This window comes from Triticum aestivum, chromosome 4A (genome assembly GCF_018294505.1).
Source record: "Triticum aestivum cultivar Chinese Spring chromosome 4A, IWGSC CS RefSeq v2.1, whole genome shotgun sequence".
NCBI lineage: Eukaryota > Viridiplantae > Streptophyta > Magnoliopsida > Poales > Poaceae > Triticum > Triticum aestivum.
Window position 1 is genome coordinate 699,209,506 of NC_057803.1, and position 15,745 is coordinate 699,225,250.

The 15,745-nt window shown below is 41.4% G+C and overlaps 1 pseudogene; it reads left to right on the plus strand.

Moving 5' to 3' along the window:
- Positions 1-13,059: 13,059 nt before the first annotated feature.
- LOC123084316 (cytochrome P450 704C1-like) lies at positions 13,060-15,315 on the plus strand (annotated as a pseudogene).
- Positions 15,316-15,745: the final 430 nt, after the last annotated feature.

Below are 15,745 nucleotides of genomic sequence, written 5' to 3' on the forward strand. Positions count from 1 at the left end.
CGAACTGGCTGAAGCGACAGGGGATGCAGCAGCGGTGACCGGCGGTGGTGGCTGACAGCGAGTTGGTTGCTGTGTTAAGGGGTTGCAACAGTGATCGTCCGTGTCGGCGAGCCAGCTGCAGTGACAATGTGCGTGGGGATAAATAAGGAACGACAGGTGCATGAGGTGGATCGCTATGTGAAGGAAAAAACTGCATTGACTCGATTAACATCTACAGGAAGATAGATCAGACATTTTCAAACAAGCTTTTCTTTTTTTCCTCCCTATATCTGAATGGCGTCTAAGAGATATCATGGTGGTGTGAATTGTGATTAAAATGGGATTATAGGTTGTGCATAATAATATATTGGTAACACACTTGGGATTAACACGCACTAGCATATTGAATTACTCCCAGCCTAATAACATTAAGTGTGATGACATGTGCGGAACCTAGAACCAAAGTGTTGATGCACATACAGCTCTCACTGAGTTCGAATGCACATTAACTTTTATTACCGTTGCAACTACCGGCCTATTTGGTACCATTGATTTTGATCAAGACCATGGCAAAGTGTAGCTTTTGTCAGAATTTTTAACCCGTTGCAACGCACGGGCCATTTTCCTAGTTTTGTACTAATATTTAGTACCAAGTTACCAGCATATAAAGGACCAGACCTGTAGGGTACATCAGGCCCCGAGCACTCATTACGTGGAGAAGGAATGAAGACTCCACCAAACCTCCACACATGTGTGAGTAATGTTCTCTGCCCATCTCGCCCTTTATATATACCACTCCCATACTCACAAAATTGTATTGTTCATCCATCCATCGGTTCTATCTGCTGATTCTCTTATTGGGCACATATTTTTTCTAGCAATATTTGGCACATATATAAGCCCATAAGATAGGTGGCAACCACAAAAATAGAGAGTATACCATGATAAAAGAGCCCATAAGATAGGTGGCAACCACAAAAATAGAGAGTGTGCCATGTTAAAAGAATAGGAAGATGTGTATGTACATAACGTGAGAAATGAAGACATCAGGACATTAGAAAGCACTACTCCAGGTGTTCAATGGAGAGGTTGGGTGACAGAAAAGCGAAAGTTGGACTGCTAAGCTCCACAAGGACCTAAAGCTGATTGAACTAACCAGTCCCGCAAAACCAGGACCCAGAGAGTTTGTTGTAATTGGTTGCCTGTATAGCTCTTTTTCCTTTAGTTTTTCTTTTTTTTCGGAACCTTGTACTTTTTATTTGAAAATTAATAAAAATACGCAGCGGAGTCCCGTTGTTTCCCTAAAAAAAATAGTTTACTAACAAAACCGAAAGCTGGATGTGGGAAACGTATCAGGGTTAGAAAGGTGTTCTATCTGTCAACTTTCATCCTCCGGGAAACAGATAAAATCCAGTTGTATCTTCCTGTAGGTGTTGCCGACAAGTCGCCGTTCCAGTTATTTAGGTCAACAGTTAATATATAGTTGTTCTTAACTCATGCACAGGGAATCAGCTATCTCACTGACTCCCCTGACGTTGTTTCCTCTATTTTGTGATACAAAAATGCAAATTAGTTCATAACAAACAACAATGATATTTATTAGAATCAGAGAATTAGCCCGAAACACTTCAAATACAACACAAATTAGATGGGATCTTCTACTACCCAGCAGTGCAGGTCTTCCCGCCCCCACATGTCTGCGACATTCATCCGGGTACCAAATTTTTTATGAATGGGAAGTTTAATCTTTGTTGCCCTTAAATAGAAAAGTGGCATGTTAAGAGTGAAAGATATGCTTAGGGAGATCTTGGTTGCTAGGTAAGCTATTAAGTCATCTGTACACAGTCTTACAAACTCAAAATTTGCAGATACAAATTTGTATTCGACGAACGATCAGCGCAGGGAAGGTGGGACTGCTAAAGTCCACAAGGAACTCAAGCTCAATCAAGTCACAAGTGCCCCACAACTAGTTGCCTCACTAAATCGGAAGTTGGAGGCAGGGAAATGAACTAAAGTTCAATTCAAAAGGTGGAAAGCCGGGAGAGAATGCATCTTCTGAAATTGGAATCTCATGTTCTGTTTGTCAAGTCTCATCCCCCAAAGACATGAGATCTTCCTCCTGTGACATAAAAGGTTTGCCTAGCACATGTAAACAAGCACATAAATCCAACTGCAACGTACACCGTGCAGGTGTTGCTATCAAGTTCGTTCCAACTAATTAGGATGCAATTAATATCCAGTTTTATTGAACTCGTGCCCACGGAACCAGCTATTTCACTATTTTTGCTGTAACCAGCTATATCATTGCCTCCCCTGATGTCCTCTCCTCTATTTGCTGATACAACAATGAAAGTTAGTTCATAGCATACAACAAGCTCTGCATTAGAATCAGAGAATTAGTCCGAATCTCCACAAATACAACACAAAATAGATCGGGTGTGCTAGCCAGCACTGTGGGTCTACCCCAATATGTCGGTGACATTTACCCGTGTACATTTTTGTGCGGGTGGGCACCAATTTTTTTATGAATGGTAACACTACTGCAAATTTTGTATACACGGGGTGTCAGGCTGTTCACCAAGAGCCAAAACACGGGCACTCGGCAAAATAAGAGATGCCGAGCATGACTCTCGGCAAAAGGAGCATCTCGCCAAACACATGATACTGCCGAGAGTAGACCTCGGCAAAGGCACTATTTGCCGAGAGCCAAGCAGTGCCGCACGACAACGTTCTACCACGTGGCACACCCGGCGGCTGTTAACAGCACGGCCATGTTTTGACTTCTTTACCGAGAGTAGCTCTCATAAAACTAACGGTTTCCTATTTGGTTCCACCTCGCCTACCTCTTTGCATGTCCGATAGTCTGACAGATGAATTACACTTCGGTGTTCAAAATTAAGAATGTGTATTAATTTTAAGATCCAACCGTACCTGTACCGTGAGCAGCTTTCGGTAAGGCAACAGTTGCCGAGAGCAGCTCTCGGTAAAGCTAAGGCTCCCATCAAACTTTAGTACCACCTCGTCTAGAGACATGCAACATAACCTATTTAAATAGTGGGACAGTCTAGATGTAGTAAGCTTCGGTATTCATTACACTCTTGTTAAGGAGATTGACAATCACTTTGAATGTTCACCTGTTTCGGGCAGAGAAGATTCAAAGTGACAGGCCATCTCCTTAATGGTGGATGCCGGCGTTGTTTTATTAACTCAACTATTATTATTTTTCAAAAATTTATTGCAGGTTTGTGCAGGAAGTGCAGGTCATGTTGCTCCATTGGCCTCGAAACTTAACGTGCTCTAAAAGGAGGCAAACGCATGACACATGCCACACCCCCGCATTTTCCAGACCCACGTGCAATATTTGAGACATTTATTGCACTAGTAGGGTTTCGTCATCGGAAATTTAAGATCAGCAAGGGGGCACATGAAATCATGCCCGGTAGAGGCATGTAAAATCATTTGTGATGTCCTTGTGGCATGCCTAGGCCTTGCACAGACGAGGGAGAGGTGTGCCCTACCACTGGGTTACCGGAAGAACCTCGGTGTCATTCCTGATGCAATCGTTGAAATCCTTGGACAATTGTATGATGCCGGAATTCCTCGAGAGCTGGCACAGTGTCATCACATGGCCCCTATAGGGTGTGGTAAAAGTTTGGGCACGTTTCGAATAAGCCTCCCCTGAGGCCGCTTGTAAACCGCACTGTCTCCGGGGTAGTTTGTGTGTACTGAGAGGGAACGTGTCCGGTTTGTGCAGAAAGTGCTAGTCCTATTGCTGCATGGCCTCAAAAATTCTCGTGCTCTCAAAGGAGGCAATCGCATGACACATGCCAAGCCCCCGCATTTTCCGAACCCGCGTTGCAATATTCGAGACATTTATTGCACCTCTAGGGTTTCACCGCTGGAAATTGTTGATCTATAAGGCGACACATGAAATCATGCCCAGAAGTAGGATGGAAAATCCTACATGATGTCTTTGTGACATGCGTAGATGACGTTCTGATGAGGGAGGGGCAGGCCCTGCAACCAGGGTGTGAAATTACCTTTGTGGCATGCCTGATGCAACCGTTAAAGTTCATGGAAAATTGTAACATGGTGGAATTGATCGGGATTAGGCATGGTCTCATGACATGGCCCATGCAGGGTGTGGTGAAAGTTTGGGTGCATTTCGAATAAGCCTCCAGTCATGCCGCTTGTAAACCACACCATCTACGAGCTAGTCTGTGGGTACAAAGAGGGAACGTGTCCGGTTTGTGAAGTGTTGGTCCTATTGCTTCGTTGGCCTCGAAACATCTTGTGCTCTCAAAGGACGCAATCCCATGACACATGCCAAGCCCCCACATTTTCCAGACTCACGTGCAATATTCGAGTCATTTATTGCACCGCTAGGGTTTCACCACTTGAAATTGCAGATCTGGAAGGCGGGACATGAAATCTTGCCTAGAAGCGGCATGAAAAATCCTACGTGATGTCTTTGCAACATGTGTAGGCCACGTGTTGATGATGTAGGGGCAGGCCCTACAACCAGGGTGCGAAATTACCTCTGTGGCATGCCTGATGCAACCGTGAAAATCCTCGGAAAATTGTATGATGGTGGAATTGCTCAGGATTTGGCACGGTGTCATGACATGCCCATGCAGGGTGTGGTAAAAGTTTGTGCACGCTTCGAATAAGCCTCAAGTCAGGATGCTTGTAAACCACACCATCTCCGAGTTAGTCTATGGGCATCGAAAGGTACATGTCCATTTTGTGAAGGAAGTGTTGTTCCTGTTGTTCCATTGGCCTCGAAACTTCTCGTGATCTTAAAGGAGGCCATCACATGACACATGCCAAGCCCCCGCATTTTTCGAACCCACGTGCAATATTCGAGACATTTATTGCACCGCTAGGGTTCACCGCCGGAAGTTGTAGATTTGCAAGGTGGCACATGAAATCATGCCCAGAAGCGGAGGAAAATCCTACGTGATGCCTTTGCAACATGCTTAGGCCATTTGTGGAGGGGGTTGTCATTTCCGAGAGCTGCTCTCGGTATTGGTGAATGTTTTGAGGCTGCTCTTGGTAAAAGGGTAACCTAGATCTAAGGTATTATCCTTTACCGAGTGAGACTCTCATAAAAGGTATAAACCCTAGATCTAGGACCTTTACCGAGAGCCGCATCGAAAGACGCTCGGTAAAGGTCCGTAAGACACTTAAACTCTTCCCGCGGTGTCTTTTTCTCACTTCTCTCTCTTCCTGCGCCCCCACTCTCACCACACCTCACAGGCACCCCCACCCCATCTTCAAGCTAGACTATCCTAGGCACACTAAGAGAGCTTAACCGCCGACCCTGCCATCATCGACCATCTCCACAAGACAAAATTCAGTAAATACAACAGGGTTTTTCTTGCCTATCATTTTTGTTCTTTCTCTCTTTATTGCTAACCAATAAAAAGGTGGTATATGGTTCTATCTGCATGTCAGCTGTTAAATAGGATTCTGCAAAATTTAAACAGAGGATTGTGAAAAGTCAGTACTTAAGTAGTCTGTAGAAGATACTTCCATGTGCTATCAACCTTTGAATTTACACTCAAACTAGTCAGACTAATCATACTCCTTCCGTCCCAGAATAAGTGACATGATTTGAATACACATTTCCGGGAAATTCTTCTTATTTATATCTTTCCTCTTTAAATCAAGCCATGTGCATTCAGCATTTCAGCTCGTGGAGAGAGATGAATACTCCACCAAATCTCACACTTATGTGAGTATTGTTCTATGTCTCTCTCTCCCTTTAAATAAACCACTCCATCTTGACCTATTGTTCATCCATCCACACTTCTAACCGGTGACTTTCTTATTGTTGGGCATATAAAGTAGGATATACAATAGGTGGGAAACACATAGATAGAGGCGACCAAACTAAAGAAACCAGCGAGATGAATGGACATGCAGGAATTTGAGACATCATGATATTAGCAAATCGTCTGTGTTTAATATCAGGCTGTTCAAATTGTTTGGTTGTCAACAGGTTCGATGATATTGGTACATACCTCCAGGAGCCTATTCATAGATCGGGAGTCCTGGCTGGTGGCGCGCTAGGTTCCCTGAGTCACTCGCATGGGCTACGGAGGGGTTGGGCATTGTTTCCTTCACCGATTGCTTCTCTTTGGAGGATTCGTGCAAATTTCATGTAGAATTCTCTCAAAAAGCATAGACTGGTGGTTTTTTTTCCTTTTCTTTTTTATATATGCAATTCGTAGATCTTGAGTATGCAATGATCAGAGGAAGTCTGCCATGATGACCACCGTGATATTTTCCTTTCGATCTTCGTAAAGGAACAATCATTTTAATTTAATTATGTTAAATGACCATTCAAAAAAAATGGTACACATGTGCCAACATAGGCATGCGGCCACGCCCATTAATTAAGCATATGTTTTGAGTTGATGAAAACCAGAGATAGATCCACCTATCTTAGTTAACAGGGAACTTCTCCGTCATCCAGAATATCAATAATAACGGTCATAAGTTAAAATTTTAATTCGGTTCCCAGGCTCATCTACACCCGTGCAGAATAGTCGCATCCTCGTGAGTGATGATATTTTCTCACTGGTAATATTAATATTCAAAATGTTCCTGCATAAAATAAAAGTTTGCCAACAAGTAAAGGACCACACTTCTAGGCTACAATAGGTCATCGATGGTATTCACCTTATGGAGAGGAACTGAATTCTCACCAATTCGAGACATGCAAGAATAAATTTTCGGTCTGTCTCTTCCTTCTTATATATCACCCATCTCACCAAACCATATAATTCATCCATTGGCACCTCTATTCCATGATTCTCTTATAAGACAAATATATTTGGACATTAGATTTGTGGAAACTAAATAAATAGGAGACCATGCAAAGAGAACCAGAGAGAGATGCATGGTTGGATATGTAGGAATATGAGACATCTAGACATTAGCAAGCCATACTCGGTATGTTCTATTATATGCGCCACAGAGCCCTAGTACCATTGGACTGGCTACAAACAAAGATACCTCAACCGGACCCTCCACGATATAGCGGTTACTTTGGTCTCGTTTGCGATAAAAAGATCGCTAATGCCGGTATTAGTTGATAGAAGCAAAATTGAGGATTGTGATGGCTTGTGTCATGAGGGGAGGAAGGGGTCCAAAAATGTTGTCGTCATTTGTGGGTCTTCTGGAACTTTAACCTCTTCAATACAACTTTTTTTCACCAAACAACAAGCAGTCTAGGTTCTCCGCAATATCGTGCGGTGCTCAATTCCCGTCATCCCTAGATGCGAAGTCGCATAATCTTTTTCCATGATTCACATATTTGCTATACCTGAATTACTATAGCATAATGAAGGCATTCACTAAACAACTTTATGCAAATAGAAGACAAAGATTAGCTAAGGATTATTGACAAATAAGCCTAATTTGTGGTCTCCTTATGATCTCCAACAAAACTTCTCCCTTCATAGATTCATCAAAATATGAGTATGATGCACACAACCGAATATCCAATTCTGAGCCCCAGCTCATCTGCACCAGGTGAACAGTAAATTCAAAAACATAAACTAGAAAATTAAAAAAACATTTTTTGCCTGTAAGATGATTGAGTGTGTGAGATGCGTGCAAAATTTCAAATGATTTAGACATTTCATTAGCTCTCAGCAAAAAAAATATCAGGTCCGAACAATGCACAAAAAGAAGGAAAAATCACAGACCTCAAATTGGTCTTTTTTGCTGAGAGTTACTCAGACATCGAAGTGCTCTGAAATTTGGGACAGCCATCACACACTCAGTCATCTTTCTCCATAAAAAATTGAAATTTTTGATTTATTTAATATTTATAACTAACGTTTTGGTTACTCCTGGGCTCATCAGAGCCTGGGAGCCAAAACGTTGCTCTTATTTTATTAGATGTTGATTACCAAAACACGTGATTGTAATAATGGTGGCCAATTCGAACAATAAAGCTACAACAGATGGCTATAAAAGTTGAAACTACAAGGTCCCGAAAACAACATTAGGCTGCCTAGTGTATTTGAGACCCATCAACAGCTGGCCAACATCGTCAAACGACAATAGCTACAAGATATAAGCAATTTTAGAGTTAGGGCAGACATGCATACCTATGTTTGAGGAGTCCACGGAGCGTGCTGACTTACGGTAGATGGTGGTCGCAAGAGCTTGGCCTCTGATGGCTCATGATGCAGGCTTGAGGCCACCAACATGGCACACCAGTCTATGTAGACATGTGTGCTCCCACCGTGTTTCTTTGTCGGGTGCGCCTGCGAAGAGGCTGAGCACACAAACCTAGTGTTTATGATGGCAGGTGTTGTTGGCCAGAACTAGCACAGTCTTTGTGTACGGTAAAGGTTTTCCAAAGGATTCCCTCGCAAATTTCAAGGAAAATCAGAGAAAATAAGTTAGAGTAATGACATTTTTAAAACAACTTGTACAATGTAGACGGGCACACACGCATACACACCACTGTACACACACTCACAACGCCTAAAACCTACTATATCCGTTAATTCACAAATATAAGATGTTTTGGATATTTTAATATGAACTATATACGGACTGAAATGAGTGAAGAAACACATCAAAATGTGTTTGTGTACATCCGATTCACGAAAAGTGACACACAAAAAGTGAAACATCTTATATTTGTGAATGGCAGGAGTACTAACTAGAGCATTGGAACATAAAGATTGACAAAGTTTCACCACATGCATCTCACTGTGGATGGGAGTATCACATCCTAATGAAATAAGAATCCTCTTTATAATGACAAACATGGAGTCAATTATTAGATATTATCCCTAGTGTCATGGGGTATTTCCACCCTCTGAAGTGCACATCTGGAGTGCACAAGGCATCATTATTGTTATTAACAAAACATAACAAAGGAAAATATTATGTAAGTAGAAACTATCGTATACACAGAATGAAAATAAAAGTAACTAGAAGTGAAAAGTAAAGGTAAGAGATTAGAAGTATCAACGGAGGGGTATGACATTTGTAAACAACCATTGGAGAAATAATTATGAAACCAAGTTAAATTATTGTGGGGCAGTATCCCTGCCAGCCTGTGCTTTTTATATCGGTGAGGCATAGATTATACTGGATGACCAGATAATTATCAGGGCCGCATAAAAAGACTAAATGGTTACCAATATGTAAGAGATTGTCTTAGGATGTAGCAGGAGATTGGCATTCACATCGAGTACTGTTCAAGGTACATCTCTCCCTTTATATATACCACTACATCCTGAACACTATACATATATTAGTCATTCGTCTTCACTTCCTAATTCCCACTAGCGATTCTCCTAATGGCACATACATTAGCACATAAGATAGGTGGCAACCACATAGACAAAGGAGATGGTGATAAAAAAAGGAGCATTTGTATGTGCACATTGGATTAGGAGACGTCAGTACATTAGATAATAGTGCGTACTGGACATATGGCGGATCATATTGTTAGGTTCTCAGCATGTTCGATGATTTGTGCCAGGTTGTCCTAGTGCTGATAGATTAGCCACAGACGAAGTTCCCTCCGCTGCTTTGGTTCAGTTCTTATGGTCGTGGCATAGAATGAGTTAAATAATGCTGAGTTAGGTGTTGTGTATTAATTTTCCGTGTTGTGTTGCTTGGGTTTGTTTCTCGCTGCCTGTTGCCCACAAGGTTTGTTCTTAGCTGAGGTCATGGCGTGCATGCTGTATTGGGAGCTGGGTCCTAGGATGTGTTATCAGTTCTATGCTAAATGGAATTGGGAGCTTTTCTCCTCAATTTTGAAAAGCCAGAAGGTAAGGTGGCTTAACTGAGAAATCAGGCGACAAAATATTCAAATCAGTAAGAAGTACAAACAAAATTTAATCAAAGGAAGAGACTACCAACCAATAAGCCTTATTTATAATGTCTCAAATATCTCTACAACAACTTCCAACGCCAACGAATAATGTAATTATCAACTATGATGCACCCAAATTACTTTCTTATATGCCGAGGGATTGGAAAAACTGAGCATGATCCTAATATGGTGACCAATTTGAACAAAGGTAACCTCAGCATTATTACAATGCTTAGGCACAGACAAGAATAAAATAGAATTTAGGATATTTAGGCTGCCTAGTGCATTTGGGACACATGCCAACATCTTACCAACCTCTTCAAACAACAATATCATACTGTCGCCATGATCTCCAAAGTAATACAAGTAGCATAAAAATCAGGTTTTTGGATAATTTCATCCCAAATTACAAATTACAGTGTGGCAAACAAGTTAAACGTACGTCCTAATGCTAGAGCCCATCCTCCTTTCTTTTAACCAAAATAGGAAAACAACATTGCACCAGAGGAAGAAAGTACATAGAATAGAGGAGGCGTTGTACAAGGGGGAATACAAGTGTACACAACTAGGTCAAGTGAGTCAACCCAACAGTTCGATAATTAGTTTTGAAACATCCCCCCAAAGTATGAGTGATTACCAATTTACCACCAGGTAAAAGCTTCGAAAAAAGTTACCACCATGTAAAGAACCACTCCTATAGGATAGAGGAGGCCACCAGCATTCATCTTGAAGAGTCGGAGTGAATACCCCACCAAACTCTCATACTTGAGTCAGTAATGTTCTCCGTACATCCCGCCCTTTATATATATACAACTCCCATACTTACCAAACTATATTGTTCATCCATCCAAAGTTCTATACCTACTATTAAAGGGAGGTGGTTTCTTGGTTTCGTGCTGCTTCGTCTGGTCCCGCTTTGATTAATTTCATGTAGGCTATTTGGTATCGTTCGATGTCACGTAAGCTATTTGGTTTCATTTGATGTCACGTAAGCTGGTTTTCACGCGTGCTAGCTTTTCATGCATCGCACGCACGCATGCGGCCTCACACTGGGCTTGGCGAGCCCACCTCGCTACACAAAACTGACTCTTACCAATTTATATATGTTCAACGTCTTTGTCTATCGGGAGGTAATTAAACAGGATCTCTCACATGCAAGGTCGGCGCAGGGGGGGGGCTTTTCACGGTACATGGCAGCGGCATAAAACATGGATATTTGTGTGCTGAATGAGTGCATAATTGTAGGATCATGGGCTGAAAATCTCTTATGGGCTGAAAAAACGTGCATAATTAAAGGAGGAGCTGATGATATTGTGGGGTGGAAGATAAGGATCGAAAAACGTGCATAATTGAAGGATTATGGGCTGATGTAAATTAAAGTTTCTGTGGCCTGAAAAAACATGCATAATTAAAGGAGGATCTCATGATATTGTGGGCTGGAAGATAAGGATAAAAAAATGTGCATAATTGAAGGACTATAGGATGATGTAAAAAAAGAGCATAATTAAAATTCCTTTGGGCTGGAAAAAAAAGCATAATTAGAGGAGCTGATCACATTCCTATTCGCTGGAAGATACAGGTTGGTCTAATCTAGTAGAGGGAGCTGGTGATCTCTTCTTGGATTGCAAGGGTGTTGGTGTGCAAAAGAGTTTGTCAGTTAGTTTTTTTATCTTTTATGTGTTGCGTTCTCTTGCTATTGCTATTTTTAACACTTTCGAATGTATCTTTGCAAAGAAATTAGTATTAAGAATAGCTTGGTCTGGTGCATATATAATAAAAAAAGGCATTTGCCTATATGTTGTTAGATGTAATGCAAGTCATATGTGATTAATGCCTTATTGATATGCTTTTATTTCTAGACTTTGGCGTGTGCCTCCCTGTTGCTGGATGTTGAATTGTTGGTCGCTTTGGTGGAGGGGACAAATTGCAAAAAAAAAATCCATTCCAGGCATTGTTCTTGTACGTAACCAATAATTTTCTTTCACGTATGAACTCATGGTAATATCTGCCAGTTCTAACTAATGATTCTCTTATCGGGCATATACGTGAGCCCATAAGAGATACTCCATCTGTACATAAATATAAGACGTTTTAGAGACAACCAGAAAAACAGAGAGTATACCATAATGAAAGGACAGGAGAGATATGTATGGACACAATGCAGGAATCAGAGACATCAGAACATTAGCAAACACTTTTCGAGGCTTCTATCAACAAGTCGGGTGGCTCATACCTCAGACACAAAGCTCATGCCTTAGACTGCTAAGCTCCATATGGAACTTGGGCTGAATTAAGTCACTAGTGCGCCAAAACCAGTTGCCTCATAAAACTGGAAGGGGGAGGCGGGGAAATGCATTAGGGTTCAAAAGGAGGAAAGCGAGGAGAGAACGGTATCGTCACTCGGCTCAGCGCATCTTCTGGATTCAAAATCTCGTGTACCATACAATATTCTTATGCGGCCTCTAAACTCTCATCCTCCAAAGAGGTGAACTCTTCCCCATCTCACATAAGAAAGGTTGGCCTAGCACATGTATACAAGCAGATAAATCCAGCAGCTACGTCATATAGGTGTTGCTGTCAAGTTGCCGTTCCAGTTAATTAGGATGCAATATACAGTTTTGCTGAAGCCATGCCCACGGATTCAGCTATGTCACTACCTCTCCGGATGTCCTTTCTTCTGTTTGCTGGAACAACAATGCAAATTACATCATAACATACAACAATGCTCTATAGTAGATTTAGAGAATTATGGGCACTGTACTTGCCAGCACTGCAGTCTGCCCCAACATGTCGGCGGACAATTTACCAGTACCAATTTTTTGATGAATGAGAAGTTGAATTGTGGTTGTCCTGAAACAGCACAGTGACATGGTAAGAGCGAGAGATGTTCTTATGGAGATCTTTGTTGCTAGCAAAGCCTTTCATGTCAAAATGATATGCACAAACTCTTACCAAACTCTATTTGCAGACACAAATTCATATTCTGCGACTGATCAGCGCATAGGAATTTTCTCCCAAGCCATGAACATATTCTGAAAACAAGTTACCCATTTTCTACAACACTGTCCAAAACCTAAAAATATAGAAACATTCATGGCATTGTCCTCTCCTAGAAGACAGTGACATTGACCAAATTGAAACAAATACAGTGGCACCGCGGATCACATATATAAGATGCTGAACATGGTAATCTTACTCTCACCAAGCAGCAGCTAGCGCTGATCATGGCACCCCAACTCTCCTCCCTCGCTGCATCCGCGGGCATATATGTAGTCTCAGCTCTCACCTTAGCCCTGATGGTGATCACCCTCTACATCATTGGCGTTGTTGTATCCTTTGCCGTCTTCTCCATCAGAGAGTTCACCCAGAGAGCCCATGATCGAGCGCCGCTCATCGGGACCGTCTTCCGGCAGCTCAAAAACTTTGACAAGATCTTCGATGAGCATGTGAAATATGCGCTCCTGCACCCCACCATTAGGCTTGTCTATCCTGGGCACAGTGAGATTTTAACGGCCGACCCTGCCGTCATCGAGCATATCCTTAAGACAAACTTCAGTAAATACTGCAGGGTAGTTTTCCTTGCTCATCATTTTTGTTCCTCCTGTTTTTCTTGCTAACCAGTAAGATGGTGGTAGATGATTCAGTATGCATGTCAGATCGTAAATTGGATCCTTCAAAATTTGAAGAGGATGGCCAAAAGTCAAAACTTGAGTAGTCTGTAGAACATATTGCCATGTGCTATCCACCTATGAATTTTCATTCAAGCTAGTCAGACTAATAATATACTACTACCTCCGTCCCACAATATAAGAGCATTTTTGACACTAGTTGACAGTACACTAGTGTCAAAAACGCTCTTATATTGTGGGACAGAGGGAGTTCTATTTACAGAGTAAACTGAGTGCCTGTGGAAATACTTTGTCTGACAATAATTTCGCAATGATGGATCCTATTTTACAGGGGGCCTTCAACACGGAAACCGTGAAGGATCTGTTTGGAAATGGGATTTTCGTGACAGACGGAGAGAAGTGGCAACACCAGAGAAAGCTAGCAAGCCACGTGTTCTCAACCAAAGTGCTACGTGACTACAGCAGTGATGTTCTCCGAATGAATGCTATGAAACTGGCAGAGAAGACCTCAGCAGCAGCAGCTAACAGAATTACCATAAACTTGCAGGTACTTCCTCAATATAAACAGTATAGTACTATAAGTGCTAAGATCATAATTCTAGCTTTAATAGTTCACTCTACGCATGTCAAATTTAGAACTTTAAACTACAAAAGAGAGAAGCAAATCAAATCCTAGACCTAAATGGCCAAATAAAAATTCAGTTAGCTATTCTTGGCAAATAACTGGAGTAAACATAGTTTCTTCAGAACTTCTGAATTGGGCTATGCATTATTAAGATTTCTGAGTGAGCAAAGCAAAGATAAGAATTAATTGATTGATTGCGGGTTTGAAGTTTGAGGTAGCACACTTGTACTAAAAGCTGATTGACATGATGTGCATTTGCTGCCATTTTTTTAATTTCTACCCTTTCCTCAGGACCTTTTGATGAGAACAACTATGGATTCAATATTCGAAGTGGGATTTGGTTTTGAGCTTAACACACTATCAGGATCAGATGAATCCAGCATTGAATTCAGCAAGGCCTTCGATGAGGCAAATTCTCTTGTTTACCATCGGTATGTTGATATGTTCTGGGAGTTGAAAAGGTATCTTAATATCGGGTCAGAAGCCAAACTGAGGAGGAGCATAAAGATAATCGACGACTTTGTGATACAGTTGATCCATCAAAAGAGAGAGATCATGAAGAACATAAGTGGCCATGTAAGTCAAATTGTATGATAGTTTGTTACAACTATTTCAAAATTTTACATATATTCAATTCTATCTTTTATGATAAATGCAGAAAGCCAGAGATGACATATTATCAAGATTCATACTGGAAAGTGAGAAGGATCCTGGGACGATGAACGATCGTTACCTTCGTGACATAGTCCTCAGCTTCCTGATTGCTAGTAAAGACACCACAGGGAATACCCTTACATGGTTCTTCTACATGCTCTGCAAGAACCCAGTAGTGCAGGATAATGTTGCCTTTGAAATCAGAGAATATGTCGAGTGGACGCAAGAAGATACCAGCATGGAAATATTCACCGCAAGATTGAAACAAGGTGCTATTGACAAAATGCACTACCTCCATGCTGCGATTACCGAGACTCTCCGGCTGTATCCTGGTGTTCTGGTGGTACAAATCATTCCTCTTGCTATTCATTTTAATAGTAGAGTCCAAAAATAACAAGTCCAGATAGCTTCGACATAATCTAATTTGGATCTGGCATACACAGTAACTTAATTTGTGCTACACTTTTCTGGATGGTAAGATGGCAGATGAAGATGATGTACTGCCAAACGGCCAATGAGTAATAAAAGGAGATGGAATGAACTACATGATTTATGCCATGGCTAAAACCTGACATCACAAAATTGCAAGAGAGGATAGCTAGCCATGGCTGAAACCTATTGATCAGCTTGTTCCTTTGAACTGAGTCTGAAACAAGGATCACTATATGAACTTTGGAGCAGTTGTCATTATATGATAGTACCAATAAGGCCCATGAAGATCATACCTTCCCATTCTATTATCTTCATGCTGAGAAAGCACACTTTTTGTCAGATATAGCGGCACGCCGCGCTGGTGAATATGCCTGATTATGGTGGTACTGTTAACAGTAACAAAAATTTAGAAGGTAGAATGAAAACCAATAAGCCCATGCTTATTGCGATATAACTACTTAGTACATTTCTGACTTACAATCAATGTAATACAGCCTGAACAAAACGCCTAGTATAAATCAACACAACATGAACAAAAAGCGCATATAGTTGCTAAGGATCCATGTAATA